The sequence below is a fragment of the Chamaea fasciata genome, unplaced genomic scaffold (genome assembly GCF_029207755.1).
Source record: "Chamaea fasciata isolate MVZ Bird 193981 ecotype frontalis unplaced genomic scaffold, bChaFas1.0.hap1 SCAF_5, whole genome shotgun sequence".
NCBI lineage: Eukaryota > Metazoa > Chordata > Aves > Passeriformes > Sylviidae > Chamaea > Chamaea fasciata.
Window position 1 is genome coordinate 16,468,545 of NW_027094090.1, and position 18,391 is coordinate 16,486,935.

At 36.1% G+C, this 18,391-nt stretch overlaps 1 long non-coding RNA gene across 1 annotated transcript; it reads right to left on the minus strand.

Annotated features, from left to right (window-relative positions):
* Positions 1 to 451: 451 nt before the first annotated feature.
* Positions 452 to 3,326, minus strand: LOC136290124 (uncharacterized). The gene is made up of 3 exons (XR_010720980.1): positions 3,227 to 3,326; positions 2,464 to 2,680; positions 452 to 769 (listed from the first exon to the last, which is right to left on the minus strand). It is a non-coding gene; the product is annotated as an uncharacterized lncRNA (long non-coding RNA).
* Between the last annotated feature and the right edge of the window lie 15,065 nt (positions 3,327 to 18,391).

Sequence of the window (18,391 nt, forward strand, 5' to 3'; positions counted from 1 at the left end):
TGTTCAATAATTCACATTCTCCTCAATGTCCACTGCCTGGTCCCGTCCCACTCGCCCTCTTATTTTCTCCATAAGACTAAAAGCCTGGTCTGGAAAAGGAATTCTTAATTTCATCAGATGTGTTTCTACAGCATTATCAGAGAATGTGTTACTGTTTCATAAACATTAATAAATTAAATTTCACATATAGGCACTGTCACTATTTTAGAGAGAGAAAACTGAAACACCAAAGGACTAAGATTAAAAAATCTCTAGTTTGAATACCTATGACCTTATTTTTCATATTATTTGCATTAATGGATCTTCATATATTCACAGCATGGCAAATCAACTTTAATTACATCTCTGAACAGTCAATATTGCTGTTACTGAGGAGCAATATGTTCTGCCTATAATGAACCTGCACCTTTAGAAAGTATTGTTGAAGTGATTTATCCAATACAATGAAAATCAGTAGCAGAGGCATAGACAGAATCTAGTTTCCATACAGACATTCAGCTTCTGCAAATAGAACATCAACCTTCATGTACTTCAGTTTTTGCAATAAACAAAGCATGACACTGTATAGGCAACAGTACCCCATCATTTTGCCAGTCTTCTCCTCTATTGTGAGGCTCCTTTCAGGTCTTGTCCCCCTTCACCCTTGGTCTCCATCCTCATCCATCCTCTGTGGACTATCTTCCATGAGATCTCAGCCTCTCAAAAATCTTGTTTTTAACCACATCTGCTTTTTCCTTCTCTGCTTCATGTCTTGCTCACAACAATACTTCTAGGAAATTTAATTGATATTCAAATTTACTGGCCAATTCTCAGATCAAATTTACTGCAGCTAGAGCCAGTAAGATGCACAAAAATCAAGATTAAGATGGCATTTAAGTGCCTGATTCAAATTCTGAAAGCTTCAGTCTAAAACCTGGAGAAAGCTAAAATGCAAAGGGACTTTATTATTTTACTTTCCTGTTTTTCTGGGACATATCTTGTGCTATAGGTGATCATAAAAATGTTACAAGGCAAAAAGCAGGGAAGTTGCTGGGACTTCTCTTGTACTGAAGAGTGCTGAATAATGTTATGTTATGCCGGCACCAATACATAAGTGAAAACAAAATTTCAAAGGAATTATCTGTACTAGATGAAAGCCATATGTACATACATATGTATGTGCTCAAATGTGCACATGAAACTGCAGTTCAAAATATCCTTTCAAGTCAGGATGTTACCAAACGTTGCTGGTATGCCCATGACCAAATCCCAGCAAGACTACTGATTAAAGCATATATGCATGTCAGGCAAATTATGTAGTCAATTAGCAAATTGAGCAATGTGTAACAATGTAATTATATAAGAAGGAAATTAGTCAAATTCAGATTTTGGAACCTGGACAGTTATTACGTCTCTTGGCTGAAGTTTGACTGGTAACATGAAATTTTACTCCATTCTGTTAATTGCCACACTGTTTGAAGTCAGGAAAACCGAGTGAATATTCTTATCAAGTTGTAGCTGAAATGAAGTATTTATATTTATGGGAAGGAAAGACCTTGGTAGAAAAATAACCTAAAACCCATTCACTCTAATATAAATAAAAATATAACTGCCAATGTCTTGACAGTATAGTGGAGCTTGAGCTTAGTACTAATTGGAAGCCAGAAGATAAACTGTCTTCTGCCTGTATCCCCAAGGACTTCATGCAACATCTATTACCACAGTGTAGGCTCCAGCTTTTGAGATTCTGTGAGAATGGGGCTCAGGCTGTTTCAGAGATTTGTCTCCATTACTGTCTTTCATCTATTAGGTTACATTTTCAGGGTATTAAGTAAATTAAAACTAATGTACAGGCAACTCCATTACCTATATTCTCCATCAGTAACGAAAAACTTTTTCACCTCATTCTGGTTTATTCTTCCAAGATCAGTTAGGAAATTAAATGAAGAGGGTGTTTTAACCTACTCTACTCTTGAATCTGTCTGAACCATCCTTAAGGTTTTAAATTCATGATTACTTAAGGATTACTGTTGAAATATCTTTTATGACCTGTGTGTTTGTCATTTAGAAAATGTGTCTGGTTTCAAAGTGGTAATTGATGACATATGAAACTGCCATTAGCATCTGTGACTTTTACACTTCTTAGTTAATACCTAAATAGCAGATAAGAAAAGGACTTCTGTGCTCATAGGGCCACGTGTAATACTTGGCTATTTGTCTATCAGCTTTAGGCTTTTATTGAAGAAGGTAGCACATATTTCTTGTTTATTTGGTTCTTCTATAGGCTTCAAGATATTTTTTTTAGGCCTCCATAAAATTATGAGCCAGAAATTGTCAGACATCATTTTATAAGAATAACAACATTCAGTAATAAAAAGTAAATAATACAATAAAACAAACAAACAAAACCCCCCAAAAAACCAACCAAACAAACCAGCAAAAAACAACACAACTAAAAGAGAAAAAAAATTACAATTAACTTACCAAAGACTTTGGGGTGGGCTTGAAGTCTGATGTTTCACACATGATCAGAGTAGAATTTATTCTTTATTCTAATTTATTGGTAACAAATTAGCACTGGGCAAATCTTTCTAGGACAAGAGGGGGATTATTATTGAATTTTTAGGAGAGAACTATCATGGTTTAGCCCCAGCAAGCGAGTACCATGCAGCCGTTCATCACTCACTCCTCCAACCTACGCCTTGAGGGTGAGAATCAGAAAGAGAGATAAACTTCATGGGTTGAGATAAGGAAAATAAAATAATCCAAATAAAATAAGATAACAACAACAACAACCATATTATTATTATTATTATTATTATTATTATTATTATTATTATTAGGTAATAACAGAACCCAAAAAGAAACAAGTGATGGACAATAAAATTGCTCACCACCTCCTGACTGAGAATCAGCCTGTCCTTGAATACCACTGGTCGCTTCTGCACAGCTCCCCAGTTTATATACTAGACTTGACATTCTAAAATATAGAATATCCCTTTATTCAGTTTGGGGCAGCTCTCCTGGCCACACTCCCTCACAGTGTTTTCTGCACCTGCTCACTGACAGGGCATCAAACACTGAATAAGTCCATAACTTAAGACCAGCACTACTTAGCAAACACCAAAACATTTGTGCATTATCAATATTATTCTCATGCTAAATCCAAACTGCAACACTACACCAGATATAAAGAAGAAAATTAACTCTGTCCCAGTTCAAACAAGACCAGAATGATAGCACTCACTCAGATGGAAAAAAGCCCTGCATCTTATCCTTCTTTTTGTGTCAGGTTTCATGGAACATTTTCCTTGAACTATGGAGTTAACAATGCAGTAAAGATCAGTTAACCTACAACAAAGAAAATGTATATCTCCAAATTCAATTGCAGGACACCTGTGCTGATAATATTATGTGTAAAGACATTTTTGAAAGCAGTGTCAAATATTTAGGTGAAATTGGACCCATAAAATGCATTTAAAGGAAAGTGATAGAGGGGAAAGAAAAAAAAAAAAAAGCAGCCCTGAAATACAATAGTTATCTTCCATTTAGAAACCACAGTGTTGTAGGGAAAGTAAAATAAGAAAGCAAATGATTAGAAATAAAATGGATAGGGTCATGTAATGAAATCTAAGACTATTTTATTTTGGCTAGTGCCAGTTGGTTAAATGCAGGGTTTCTTTTTAATAGGTTACACACTGCCTTTAGCTAATTTGAATTACATTGAGGCAATCAGGTCTTTACTGGGACATATTAGCAATAAAGTCAGCAAGAGTTCCACAGTGGCAGCTATTTCCACTGACTTGAGAAGCTTGCTCTAGAAATATACTGCTCTTTGAAAGCTTTGTGTTTTCCAGTATCCACAGTCTGGCTTCTATAAAATTTTTTTTCTGATATTCTACATCTGAAATATAGCTTATATCAGCCCCAAATTTGCATATTAAAATCAATGTTGTCACTGTAAATTTTAGCAATGTGTACAGTTTTTTACAGAAATTTCTTAAAAAGTTCCTTTCACATGAAATATTTGTTCCATGGAAGCTGTATTTTATGAAGGATCTCTCAGTGCTCTTGGTTAAACAGGAGCCTGGCCTTACCTTTTTCCCCCAACACAAAGCAGTTAATTACCAGATTACTGCACTGCTTCAGTGATGAATTAAAGCTGGAAGTGGCATTCCCCTCTCTACCCTGTGTTCATGAGACCACACCTGCATTCACCTGCTGCATCCAGGTCAGTGATGAATTAAAGCTGGAAGTGATGAATTAAAGCTTCAGTGATGAATTAAAGCTGGAAGTGGCATTCCCCTCTCTACCCTGTGTTCATGAGACCACACCTGCATTCACCTGCTGCATCCAGGTCTGCGGTCCTTAGCACAAGAAAGGCACTGACCTGTGAGATTGAGTCCAGAGACCACAAAGATGATCAGAGGACTGCAGCAAGTCTCCTATGAAGGTAAACTTGGGAGTTGGAGTTGTCCAGCTTGGAGAAGAGAAGGGTCTGGGGAGATCTCACTGTGAACTTCCAGTACATAAAGATGGCTTATGAAAAGGAGGGATAGAGAGTTTTTGCCCAGATAGATAGGATAGGGATAGGATAAGCAGGAACAGTTTTAAACTAAAAGAGGATGCATTTAGATTAGATTTTAGGAAAACATTCTTTACTGTGAGTGGGGTGAGACACTAGCATGGGTTGCTTAGAGAAGTTGTGGATGCTCCATCCCTAGAAATGTTCAAGGTCAGGTTGGTTGGCGCCCTGAGCAACCTGGTTTAGTGGAAGATGTTTCTGCACATTACAACAGGATTAGAAGTATATGATCTTTAAGATCCCTTCCAACCCCAGACTTTCTATGATCCTGTGATCCATATTGCACAGTACAACAGCCCAGGATTTAATGGAAAGTCTTATTCAAGTGTGTTAAAGTCATATTTAATCCTGTTTTGCTTGTGCATTCTGAAAACAAACAAACAAACAAACAAACAAAACCCCAAAACCCACAAGTGAGACAAAAGATGCTATAAAAAAGAGATTTTCATTTTAACATAAGCAATCTCTAAACAGCATGTGGCAAATCCTGTCACTATCACTGTACTCTAGACTGTCATGGCTTTCAGTAAAAAAATAATCAGCATTTGGAGGCCAAACCCTTAAAACATATACTTCTCCATTTTTATAATGTGAAAGCAGATTTTTCTTGACTTGCTTTAGTCACTGAAACTTTTGTGAAAACTGTTTGGTAATTATCTCAGAAGATAATTTTGTCAACAGCTGTCATGGCAACAAAATTTGGTTACTTAAGGTCTTTCCAGCACTGTTGAATTTCATCTATAATCCAAAATAAATACAGATTTTATTTTGAATTAGAAAGCACAGTAGTTAATTTTAATTCTTTTAAGAATGTAGTCAGAAGCTAAATGGAAACAATGGAACCAAAGAAGTGATCCATAACAGTAGTAAAAAAAGAAAAAATAAAGTTTGTTTAGTTATGCATGAAGAATGGAGATGGATTGTGAGGAAAGGATTCAGTGGACTTGAAAGGAAGAAGACAAGAAGTTGAAAAATGGTGGAAATAGGCAAATGTCATTAACAGGTGCAGTAGCTTGTAATCCATAGATATCAAAGCAGGAATAAATGCAAATGCTTATTTATTTAATGAAGACTCCTGTGAAATGCAAAATTACTTGTGTTGCAAACAAAATAAAACTTAGAGTAATTTAAACCAAACCTGTAAGCAAAAAATCAAACACTGGAACCTTTGTTGCACCTCAGGGGATTAGAGCAACTTCTTCAACCACAGCAGTTGTTGCTGTAAGAAAGAAAATCAGGTTTTCATGAGCAGTGTGATGTTTCGAGTGTCCCAAATCTATTTGAGAAAGGCAACTAAAATCATAAATTTCATTCAGAAATTATGAATCCACTTCTCATTGGATTAAAAATATAACAATTCCAATATCCTCAAAAGGGGTACATTATGGCACACATAGTTAGCACATTACAGTGCTCTGAAGACATGCATTTCTATAGTTTCTGTACATGACACTGCAGTACACTATCTTCACATGTGAATTTACCCCAGAAATTCTAAATTTTACTCAAAATCACAATATCACAGGATAATAAGGCCAGAAAGGACTTAGGAGGTCTTTGCCTCAATGTTCTGCAGAGTCAGAGTAAAAAAAAAGTCAGCTGTCAAAGCAGAGTCAGCTGTAAGATCAGATCAGGTTGCTCAGGGCTTTTTCCAGTTAGGTCTTGAAGACCTCCAGCTATGGAGACTGACAGCTCAATCTCTCTGGGCAGCCTGTTCTACTGCTTGGAGATATGGGAGCATGGCAGATGTGAAAGACAGCCCATAGGGTGACCTCTGATAGTAGTGAAAATGAACCACTCTATGTACACAACTGTGAAAAACTGGTTTATTATTGACCTACTTCTCAGTGTATTTCCATAAAAGAAAAAGGAAAAAGGAGGAGCAGAGGGGAGAAAAAAAACTGCTGAAGGTATTCCATATAACACGGATCTTATTTTACAGAGCAGAAAAGCATAATTCATCAAAATTCTACTCCATGTTTTGTGTTTGGATTTTTCTAATGGGTTTGACTTGGTGCAAGGCAGGGAAAAAATGGTAATTGTGCAGCTTGAATTCAGAGGACATTTTGCATCAATTATATCACATAAAAGGCTAACGAAAAACATTGAAAATTTGCTATATAAGTGGAATATTCTTCTTTCAGGGTATTTTAAAACAACTTTGTTTAGATCCATATTTTTTTTGCTTCACTGTTTATAAGCTTTCAAATTATAGTTTACACAATATAAATGGTCAAGCTGGGGATTCAAATTCTGAATTTTATTTTGACCCTCAAAACCTAAGCAATATTTAAATAATGATAATCTTATGGTTTGCATTTCATTTATTATAATGTCAGAATAATATAATTTATATTGGTCATACCACAACAGATGATTTAGAGTGAAAGACTCAGTTTTAAATATATTGAACAAGAGAAGCTATATACCTTCTCATAAAAGGATTGTGAAAAAGGAGAACATATTTTTACTGTATTGCTTTTCTGTCCAGAGGGAGTTCTATATGCCCAATATACATTTTTTGAAACTCTGCTTTTTACTAAATTTATGGGCAAGAGAGAGCAGTACTAACTGTATATCCAGATTTATTGTCTTCAGAGCTTACGCCACCCTGAGTAAGGAAAATATACGGTTTCTACGCATTAGCAATGCAATGTATGTATTAAAAATATTCCAGTATAAATTAGTAAATGAAGTTTGGTGACTTATAAACAATACACTGTAGCACTTTATTTTTATCTTTTTTTTTTTTCATTTCAGGACACTGTGATTAATGCTGTCTTCATAACAGTTAAAGATCAAATATCATGCACTAGCATTAGCTGCAACTGTCAATTGTATAAGGTTGCCGGGGTTTTGTTGCCTTGTTTTTTTGCCTTCTAAATAATGCAAGTAAAATCAGTGTGTTGGGCCATTTAACAGGTAGTATTATATGCAGAAATATGTAGCACTATATACACTTACACTTGTATGCAGTAATGCAAACAAACAATCTAGTTCAAATACCATCTAAACATAAAAGCTCAGCCTTTTTGAAGAGGTCAAGAATACTTTTTTCTGCACAGATGAGCTGTGACTGTGCAGGTTATGACTGTGATGTCCTCAGTAGTAGTGTCTAAGTCCTGTCTAGACTTTGAAGTCTGAGTGAACAAATTGGCTTATTCCTCTCTTAGGCTTCAGGGTTACCGTGGCGAACAGCAGTTCCATGTAAATTGTGCATGTTATAGAGGAATCCCATTTATATTCCCACATTATAGATCAGTTTCAGAAGCAATAAACTCAAATTTGACTCTGCACCAAGCTGTATTATGAAATTTCTATCTGGATCCTTACATTGCTGGATTCTGGAGGAAATGTTTATGATATACAAATAACTATTGATTTTGAAATATAATTACTGGTCTATTAGCTGGATCTTTGAGCTACATTCTCTGTGCTATGCTGACACTGTTCTTTGAGTCAATAATATCTTCAGATCTAAGCATTCTTTGAGATTTTTTTTTTTGGCTTTTTATCACTTCAAGTTATTCTTTATTTCTCTTACCTGAAATACATATTTTAAATGGTGATTGATGAGAGATACAGTTTATTTGTGAAGATTACACAGCAAACAAGAAAGATTTGTGTTTTCCTAAAATGCACTTGCATTCAAAAAGGTATATGCATTATTTTCAACAAGAATGTGAAACATCTGTTCCCAAGTAATGAGAATTTGAAAGATGATTCTGTTTTTAATTTCTGTTTAAGTGATTCACATTCAGAAGAGCTCAGAAAAAGCACCAACTCTCAGACAAACTAATTTATTAATGAAGTGGCTGAAAAACTAGTACTATTGTTCTCTTGTAGATTACAGCAAATTATATTGATTTAATTAAAACAGAAAATCATGTTTATTGACTAATTTATTCTGTTGCCAGTCAGGAAGATTGAGTAGCTTCTTTAGTTCACAGGCTGAAAGCAATGTGAGATTATGTGCAGAATTAACAGAGTAAACAAGGTAAATTGCTAATACCTTACTTATGCCTGCTTCTTGATAGAGCTAATGCTCAGTGTAAGCCAGATTGTTCACTCTCACTAGAGGATTCATTAGAAAGGCAGATAAATAAAAACAGAAAATGTATTTCTTCACATTTATCATAATCACTGTTATTCTTCCAGTTATCCTCATGAGTTGCAGAACTTGATTCCTTCTCAAAAACCATTGAAGTGATTTCTATTTCATCATATATTCTAGTAGGCTGTGAATATATCTTTACATTAATAAATATAAAAGAGATTCTTAAAGGTATCAAAAGAGGTCAGTAATGGCCAAAAGTTGACATAAAGTGCACACAATACAAAGAGGAATACACATTTCCAGATTAGGAAACTGGGATTTGCAAGAGTAGAAGAGGATGAACTCTGATTATACCAAACACAGAAAACTTAAACATAATTTGTGATGATTGATTAGGGTATTTTAACCACTATTACTCGGCCCTTGTTAAATTGTATTGACACTTCATAAAGAAAGAGATCTAAAGTAAACCAGTCTGTGCCTAATGGAATGTTTTCTATTAGTGGGGTGAGTGGACTGAGAATGTCACTTCCACTTTCCCTATATGTGTCCTCAAGTGGCCTAATTTTATGAATCAGAGTTCATGGTGCAGCATTTGAAAATTATTTTTCCTGGTTCAAATAAACATTATGAAAACTTTTGAGAATGCAAACAATGCTCAAAGTCTCTAGAAAAGAGGCCAAAAATGAAGATTATGGACCTACTTCCTCTTAGATTCTGACACAAGAGGAGAAGTAACAGCAATCCTTTCTTTCTTTCTTTCTTTAAATGTCTCTTCCCTAAGGAAAAGTACTACAAGCTTTATATATCAAGGCATAAGGGCACAAAATAAAGTGACTCCCAAGGTCCCATTACCTAGTGACTTAAAAGATCACCTCACAAGCCCAATTCAGAGTTTATCCCTACCATACAGTCAGATGGTCTTCCTGCCCATGAGTACTGGTATGCGATATCTAACTGAGAAAGTAATATGTATGTACTAGAAAAGTTTATCACATTTCCAGAAAAGAGTGAGAGATCCCAATGTACAAATTATTTCTGATTCACAGTTATGGGAATTGCATTAGATCCTCCGATTTTGCATTTTAACAAAAAACAAAATAGTATTTTATGATCTTGCAATATTTTAAATAGCATAGAATAGCACAGAATGTTCTCTCAGTGCAGTTTGGTTTTCCATTTTTTGCCCATTTTTGCCTCATCTGTTTGAACTTATCAGTCTAAGAATAATGACACTATGTTAACTCAATTGAAATTGTTTGAAGTGAAAAACTGCTCATCATTAATCTTATAGTGACAGTCCTTACTGTAATTAAACTCCAAAGATATGTAATTCTTTGTTAAGAAAGATTTTTTTACTGTTCAGCTCACAATTCAAATTCATCTATTTTCATACACTGCCATTTCATGGTAGTAAGTTGTACCTTATTTTACCTGAGTGCTCTAAATGTGTTGATTTTTGATGTCGTTTATGCAGCTGTGAAATTAAATCAGAAATGAAAAAGCCTTGTAGGTCAGTAAATGAAAAATAGTGATTTATTATATTTGTGAACAACTAATGCCATGAATAAGTAATAAGGTTTTCATTACCAAGAATTTAAACACATGCTCTTACAGCAGTCATGCCATGTAAATATAGGTCACTTTTGTCACTTTGATATTCTGTTGCTGAAAAAGAAAAGATGTTTCTGTAGAGCAGAGAACTTCTGAAATAAAAGGTAAGAAATAGATAATAATGGCTCATTTCTTTAAGCCATCTGCAATACAATCCATGAATAACAGATCTTTGTGTTAAATAAAACAAGGGATTATTGGATTCCTGAACATCAAGAGAAAAACAAGAAGTACAATATTTTGACTTTTAAATTTACTACAATCCACAGTGCTTTAATTTGAAATTAGCTTGTTTATTTAAAAAAAAAAATTTCATAAGTGTTTTGTCATCGTTTTTTTCCCCCCTAGCGTAGGTAGGAAATGTCAAAAAATGGCTCTTCACATTAATGTTTCTTTATTTTTCCTTGCCAGATTCTTTTATCTTTGTGGAAACAATGTGAACAGAAAGGTCATCAGCCCAGAAGATCAAGATGCATGTAACCATTCTTTCTGACAAAGACAAACTGACCTTTTATGTTTCACATACGGGTCATTAAATGTCAGGGCACTGAGCAGAAAAGTGGCCCTCAACAGCCCTATCCAGGCTTTCTGGGGCTCCCACACCCCTGCTCCATGGCTCAGGGCTCTGTCTCAGCCCAGCCAATAGCTGTCAGTCTGTCCCCGTGGTGCTGTAGGGGTCTGGCTCTCCAGCCACACCACAGCAGGGCCAACCCACAGCCTGTCGTTCCCAATCTCAGAGGCACCTGGGGATGCTCCAGCTCCCTTCCTGGCCTGCCCTGCCCCTTGTCCAAGGGCGCTGGAACAAGTCCTGGCTGGTGAGGCTCATAGGGATCCCCTCATATCTCCTGGTACCTGGCTCCAGACAGCTGCCAGTCCTTGTGGCACTGCCCAGTTTGTGTGTCATCACTAACCTTGAGAGGGTTTGTATTCCTCTTTCCTCCACAGAGGGAAAGTTCTCAAAGCAGAGATCTCAAACAACTCCTCTACAACAGTGTGCTTAGCACCAGTTATTTTCCTTCCTTGGAACTGTGTATAGTCATTTGTAACCTCAAAGCAGACCTCAATAAAGCAATGTTGTTGTCAAATCTTCAGAGGATCTAAGTACCACACAATAGCTAAAATCACTTACGCTTCAAGGTGCTTTGCAAGACAGGTCAGCTTCAACATCCCATTTTTTACAGACTAGAGCGTGGATGTGTTACTGAGGCTCCACTGCACTTAACTCAAATCCTGTGTCCTGTTGGCTGATATGTTACAGCCACTCAAACTCTTGTACACATAGGCATGGTAAGTGAGTTTGTAGAAGAGCAAACCTTCTTAAGAGGCACTTCAATCAACATTGACTTTGTAGGGAAACAGGGTAAGAGCTCTGCAAAACTCACACTAGAACAGGAAAATGCCTCTAGTGACTTGATTGGACTCTCAGCAAGTCAGAGTTATTCCCTTTCCAGATTTTTTCTAGTTCATATGTGCCTTTCTCAATTGGTAATTTCTCTTATCGTCCAAACTCAGTACCTCAGTTCTGAACTTTACTTCCAACATTTTTACTTCCTGCTAATAACAAAGTTCATGATTTAAAGTACACTACAGTCAACAAGTGGCGTTTTCATTGGCAAGTGATTCATTGCCCCATCACTTTGCTTTGAACATACCACAGCCTATAAAGAGATCAGCATCAATGGAAACAAAATCTTTTAAAATACTTCACACCACTTTGATTTCAATGAGTGGAAAGTCCTAACTGGAGAGAGTCAAAATGCCATTACATATAAACATGGCTCATTTAAGGCTGAGATGAGGTAATGCTACACTTTGTAAATATGGAGTGGGGATAAACAATGAGGAAAACCAATCTCTTTTAAACTTCTTAGGTATAAACAGATTAATATATAAATATACACACACCTATATACACACCTATATATATATTGGCTATTAATATATAGAGATTGCAAATTTAATTCAGATGAGGTTCTGAAACAGTTTTCCAGGGGAAAAAAATGTGGTAAATGTACATTTAAATTTAAATGTAAATTTAAATCAACTCAATAAACCAATATAACATGGCAGGACCTTGTTAATTTTCTTTCCATGGTTAGTAATTCCAAGCGGGACTAATGTTCATACTTGACTAGGAATTTCATAGGTTTTGGATGATCCCAAAAGAGACAAAAAACGAACAAATTTTTTTCATTCATCAAAAAGGACGATAATTTCTGATAGATTCTGCTGACACATGAATAATACCTCTATTTTTACTTCCAATAAATTTAAATTAATTAAAATGCTTGAATTACATACAAAATCCAAGTAATTGTTTAACTGCTGGTAGGGACCAAGACTGAATTCTTCAAACTGCATCAGAAAAATAGTAAGTCCATGAGAATTTAGAGAGGGCACACACTGAAATTCTCAAACAGATCTACAGAACATGATTATCGTGTCCTCACAAATACCATTTCCCCAGTGCAATAATTATTTTGGCCCTTCTTCGACCTGGATTTTATAACTCTTACTGTGCTTATGTGCTAAATGATGACCAGAATGGATGTGTAATGTGGGACCAGATAGCAATCAAAGCCCCTGCAAAGAAGAGATTAAACTCCTCAGAGGGGAATAGCTCCACACAGATCAAAGCTGTTACCTACTCTGATCCATGTACTTTCGCCTGGGTATATAAATGTAGGACCTGTCCTGGGTTGAAGTATATTCTATCACCATCTTCATGAACTATTGAAACCAGGTGAGGCAGTGCTCCCTGCCTCCCCCACTCTGGATTATCTTCTGTTAATGGGCCCATCAGCACCTTTGCCACACAGCTCACAGATAACCCCCTCCTGAACTACCTCCTGTTAAAGGGCCCATCAGGCCTTATCACGTGACTCACAATCCCATTGTGAGATGCTCCGCCCAGAGGGAGGAACCAAGCTTTCCAACCTGGATATAAGTGGAGACTCTCAACACCAGAGGGGCGCTTACCCACTGGATTCCCAGAGGAACAGAGCTACCAGACTTTTCTACAAGATCACTGCTTCAGGAAGACCACCTCATCTGGACTGCTTCCACCACTCTGCTCAGGTTGTATTCTGACTCTGTCAGTGGTCTTTTGTATTATTGCATCTATTTTATTTTACTTTCTTTTCTTTTTTTTTTCCTATTAAATTGTATCTCTGACTTGGAGCCTCTCATTTGTTTTGCTTTCAAACCACTACAGGACCCCTGGCTGCAAAGTCCAGTGCTAATGTATTGACTATGAATTGTCTGAGCTGAGGAAAGAGATAGGCTTAGACATCCACCTGATCTCAGTTTGAATGTCTGTAATGTCTGATCTAGCCACAGGTTGGCTAGCTTTGCAATCAATAGAAAGAATATTTAGTTTCCAGCTGAATTCACCATTGTTATAAGCATGATAAAACCTTTGTGCTAATCTCCATTGATTACAGTGACTAGTTGAATACCAATTTAATTTTAATCATTATGAACTGGCCTTGAGCAGTGTGTAGTACTCTCTGTTGACTAGATAGCGAACTTGTGCTCCTAATGTAGCTGGTCTGATTTGTGCCAAAGTAGCTGAAGTAGCCACACAGTGACCAGAAAATGGCAGCATGTAAAAAAGTAAGTAAATGACAGTTTCTTGAGCATGAATTTCAATGGAATAACAGACTGTGGAGTGCCAAGAAAGGAAATTGTTTTTTGTCAGAGGGACTTCTACAAAACTAACTTTAATTTTACTGGTCAATTGTTTTCTGTTAGAGGGATTTCAGCAAGACTAACTTTAACCTTACTGGTCTTTAGAATCAGAAGAGTGCACCATGTTCTTCTGAAGGATATCTGAAAGAAGGATGCAAATCAACATGCTCTCAGTCATTTCTCTAGATTGTCTAGTTTCATTCTCAGGAAGTTATTTGTACTTAGGTCTGAGAATATAAACCAGTATTAAGTAAATAAAAACAAAGAAAAATACTGCCTTCCACTGAACTGTCTGGTCTACATGCTCTGAGAATGTATATGCATCCTGGTGATTTTCTCTGCTATGGAGATACAACAACTCAACTACTGCAAGTGATTATATATAGATATTAATTTTGTTAATTGTTCTTTCTTCCTTTTTCTCTTTCTTTCCCATGCAGTCATGAATGAAGTGAATGTCCATGTGGTCACAGAGAGAGTTACTTTCCAGCTTAAAATGTTTTCTGTGCAGTAAAACTTGCTCATTTTTTATGGAAGCAAGAAAGGTGCTCTTCTGGAGAAAGGTTTAGAATACAAGTTAGCTCAGGTTTCATGAGGGAATGGTCATAATTCTTTGTTTAATATTCAAAGGTGAGAGGTAACAGATTACTCTTCCATATCTTGATAACAAGTTTTAGAAAAAACACAGACATGATTACACTTTATCATAGCTCCCGTGTGCATTTGTTACGCTGTGAGAGTACTTGGCAGATCTGAACCCTGCCATGGCTGTGTCACAGATTCAGCAGGTCACAGGCAGAAGATAGGTACTTGACCAAAGTAAGGCAATTCAGGTCATGTGCAGATGCAGAATTCTAAAGACTCAGTAAAAATCTGGGGTAGGCTAAACATGGATTTGCCTACTGTAATTGAGTGATCCTGGGATGGATGGCAGCTAAGCAGTAATTAACAAGGTTGCAGTTTTACAGTAAATCACCTATTTCCTTATTTCAGTAACCCACACTTCAGAATTTAGAGACCTCAATTACTGCTAGAAAATTCCCATTCAATGAAAATGCATTAAGAAGCTGATGGTCAAGAAGCTCTACTTATTTTGACACGTGAAAAACAGCATTTTGCTCATGGTCTACAAAACATCTAGTCCAGTTTAGAAGGCAAATTATACCTTTTAAAATCTTATAAATAAATACTCCCTTTATTTAAAGATGCCAATGTAATTCTCTTCAGTATCAGTATTTGCTATTATCATATAATTATCTTTGTTGTAAAATTATAAATACTTTGGCTTTCACACCATTCTTTTCATTCTAAACAGATAAATTTTAGTAATTCATTCCCAATAGCCAAGTTGTTTCACAAAACTTATGTTGAAGTCAAAAAACTATCTTCTGATATTTTTATGTGTTCATTTTCCCACTTGACAGTTCTAATCATCTTCCACAATTTTGAGTGCCTCAGATTAAAATAGAAGGTATTATATGATGTGGCTTGTGTTCTTAGTCCTGATGGTTCTAATAGTGGATATCAGCAATGTTAACACTTTTAATTGTTTAGAACCTACATCCTCAACTATTTGGTTAATTCCTTGACTGATCTAAATTCTTTTATGTTATTGTGAAAGGGAATATTAGAATCTACCCCATAAAGGACTGGCATGGTATTGTAAGTAGAGAATTTTATTGTTATATAAAATGTGCATAAAACAGTTTACTCAAATGAAAAAACACAATCTTTTAGTATTACAATACAGGTTTTTTTCTTTGCCAGAGTTTATAAACAGGCATACTCAAGCTGTCTACATGCACCTATAGAGATAATTTCACTTAAATCAAGGAGAATTATGTGCTACGAATGAGTCAACACAGAGCTGTGACCTGAAATTCTAACTGGAATTTAAAATATAGAATATGAACCTTCTTAACTAAATACATCCAATACAGCATTTTTATTTGTACTCTGAAAAATAGCCGGCCCTGAGACCAAAAGAATTTTTTCTTAGTCATCATAGTTGACATTTTCTCTTCTGTTTTACCTCCATGTAGGGGGAAAACTATGATATATAAAAAACTCTGAAGTGATCTTAAGGGAGACTGAGATAGACTTAACTCAAAAACCAGCATTCAAGCGCTGAGGACAGTCACATTCGGAGTGCTAGGGCCAGGCTCAGTTACCTTTTGCAGCTCAAAATAAACAGTTTAAACCCAGATCTCCTAATTTGCCCTGATCACAGAGTGCATTTCAGTTTGTCACTATTCAGTTAGAAATACTATCTTGGACATGAAAAAAAATCCTCATTTTGAAACTTTTATTAAAAAGATATAGACTTCTGTGAAAAGCTTTGGTTTCATCAAGACATTTTTTTATGAAAAATGTTTTGTCAAAATTATTTTCACCAGATCTTCCTTAAAAAGACAAGATGACAACTTTCTGATATTATTTAAAAGATATTTACTATCTTGCTTCTCATTTGGCATCAGAATAACCTTAGAAAAATGTGCATGATTCTGCAGCATTTGGAAAGTATCACAGTTTCCAAGAATGACATCTTAGCTCATGGGAAATCTCATGGAGAATGTTATCTAAGTTTTAAAGTAGATCAGAAAGAAGCTAAGGTGGATGGACTACAATTAAACTAAAAAAATTGGGTGCATTGACTGGCTCAGTTCTTGCCATATTTTGCCTGTAATGGCTGCAATTAGGTGCAAAGTCTAATGATTTGAAAGCTATCTCTTAAAATTACAACGAAACTAAAAGTTCCAAGACAAAAAGAAAAGAATACCATATAGAAAGGCTTCATCCAGCACCACAGTTAATCATAAGGCAGGAGAAATAATCTCTGAGGGCATAATTGAAATGTCCTGTGCAAAAAAATTCCTTTATCTTTTATTTTAATTATTTCTGAATTTTGAAGAACATGCAGATCAGTCGAAATCTGCAGTTTTCATCCTCAGAATTTCTCAAATTAGTATTTAAAAACGTATAATGGTTTCACTCAATCTTTTCTTGAAGCCAATTCTTCCTATGACTTAAATGCTTAAAATATTATCCAGATCTGACATAAAGCACAAAGATCTTTGTATGAGACGGGGCATTTTGCTTATAGTAGGTGATTTTGGGGATAGATAGGGGAGCAGTACAGCTTTAAGTAACACAGAAAACTGAAAGTTTCTGCCATACCAGATATCAACACTTAGCATGTTTGAAAGAGAGCCTATGGACATAGAGCCATTCACATCAGACTTGATGTGTCATGTTAGTTTCATCTGAGGTCCAGATAATAAACAAAGACATTGTTAAGGTCCTTCCTGCCTGACAAAGATGGTTCACACAGCTGATGAGAGTTAAAAATTCATTGTAGAATGAGCATCAGAGAAGTCCCTAATGATGAAGGCTGGCAACTTGTCAAGAAATTTTTCTGATTGCCTTAATTCATGATGACACAGAAATGTGTTTGGGTTCCATTTTTACTGTCCTGCTACTGCAAGAATAGAAGTGAATTAAAATATTCATTAGTGGTCTTCTAAATAAGTATGTTACTTCTTCATTTTAAGCTAAATTATTTTTAAAAAAATGTATACCCTTTTTTCAGTCCAATACCTAAAAGTGTATTAACAGATTCTGTGTCTCACCCTGCTTCAAACACAAAGCAGTTCATTCAGCCGGAGATAATATTGCAAGATATTGTCATGATGGAGGAAATGAAGTTCCATAGGGGACAAGCAAAGCAATGTCTCAGAGATTCACAAAATCAATATTCCCAGGCATTCATTAGTGTGCCCAACAGGAGAAAGAACCAAGATGCCTTTCGAGGGTGCCAATGAACCAGTTCTAATAAGCTGAATATGTGGCAAATAACCACTTATCAGTCTTGTGAATCAAATGGCTACAAATCAAAGAGCATTCAGCTCTGGGGTCTTCAGCACAGGGAAGACATGAACCAAATGGAGATGGTCCAGAGGAGGGCCACAAAAATGACCAGAGGGCTGGAGCATCTCACCCATGAGGAAAGTTTAAGGGATTTGGGGCTGTTCAGCCTGGGGAAGAGAAGGGTTTGGGGAAAATTAATGTGACCTTTCAGTATTTGAAGAGGGCTTATAAGAAATATGGGGTCAAACATTTTAGGAGGACCTGTTGTAATAGGACAAGGGCTAATGGTTTTAAATTTAAGGAGGGTAGATTTAGACTAGATTTACAGACGAAATTTTTTTATGATGAGGGTGATGAAATGCTGGAACCAATTTCCCAGAGTGGCAGAGGACCCAGTCTTGTAAACACTCAAGATCAGGTGGGACAGGGCTTTGAGAAATCTGATCTACTTGAAGATGTCCCTGATTACTGTAGGAGGATCGGACTAGATGACCTTGAAATGTCACTTGCAGACCAAATTATTGTATGATTCTATGAAATGTGTTTATGCCAAGTTACCATGCACAGCTGAGCCATTCTGTCTTCCTACTTATAATGCT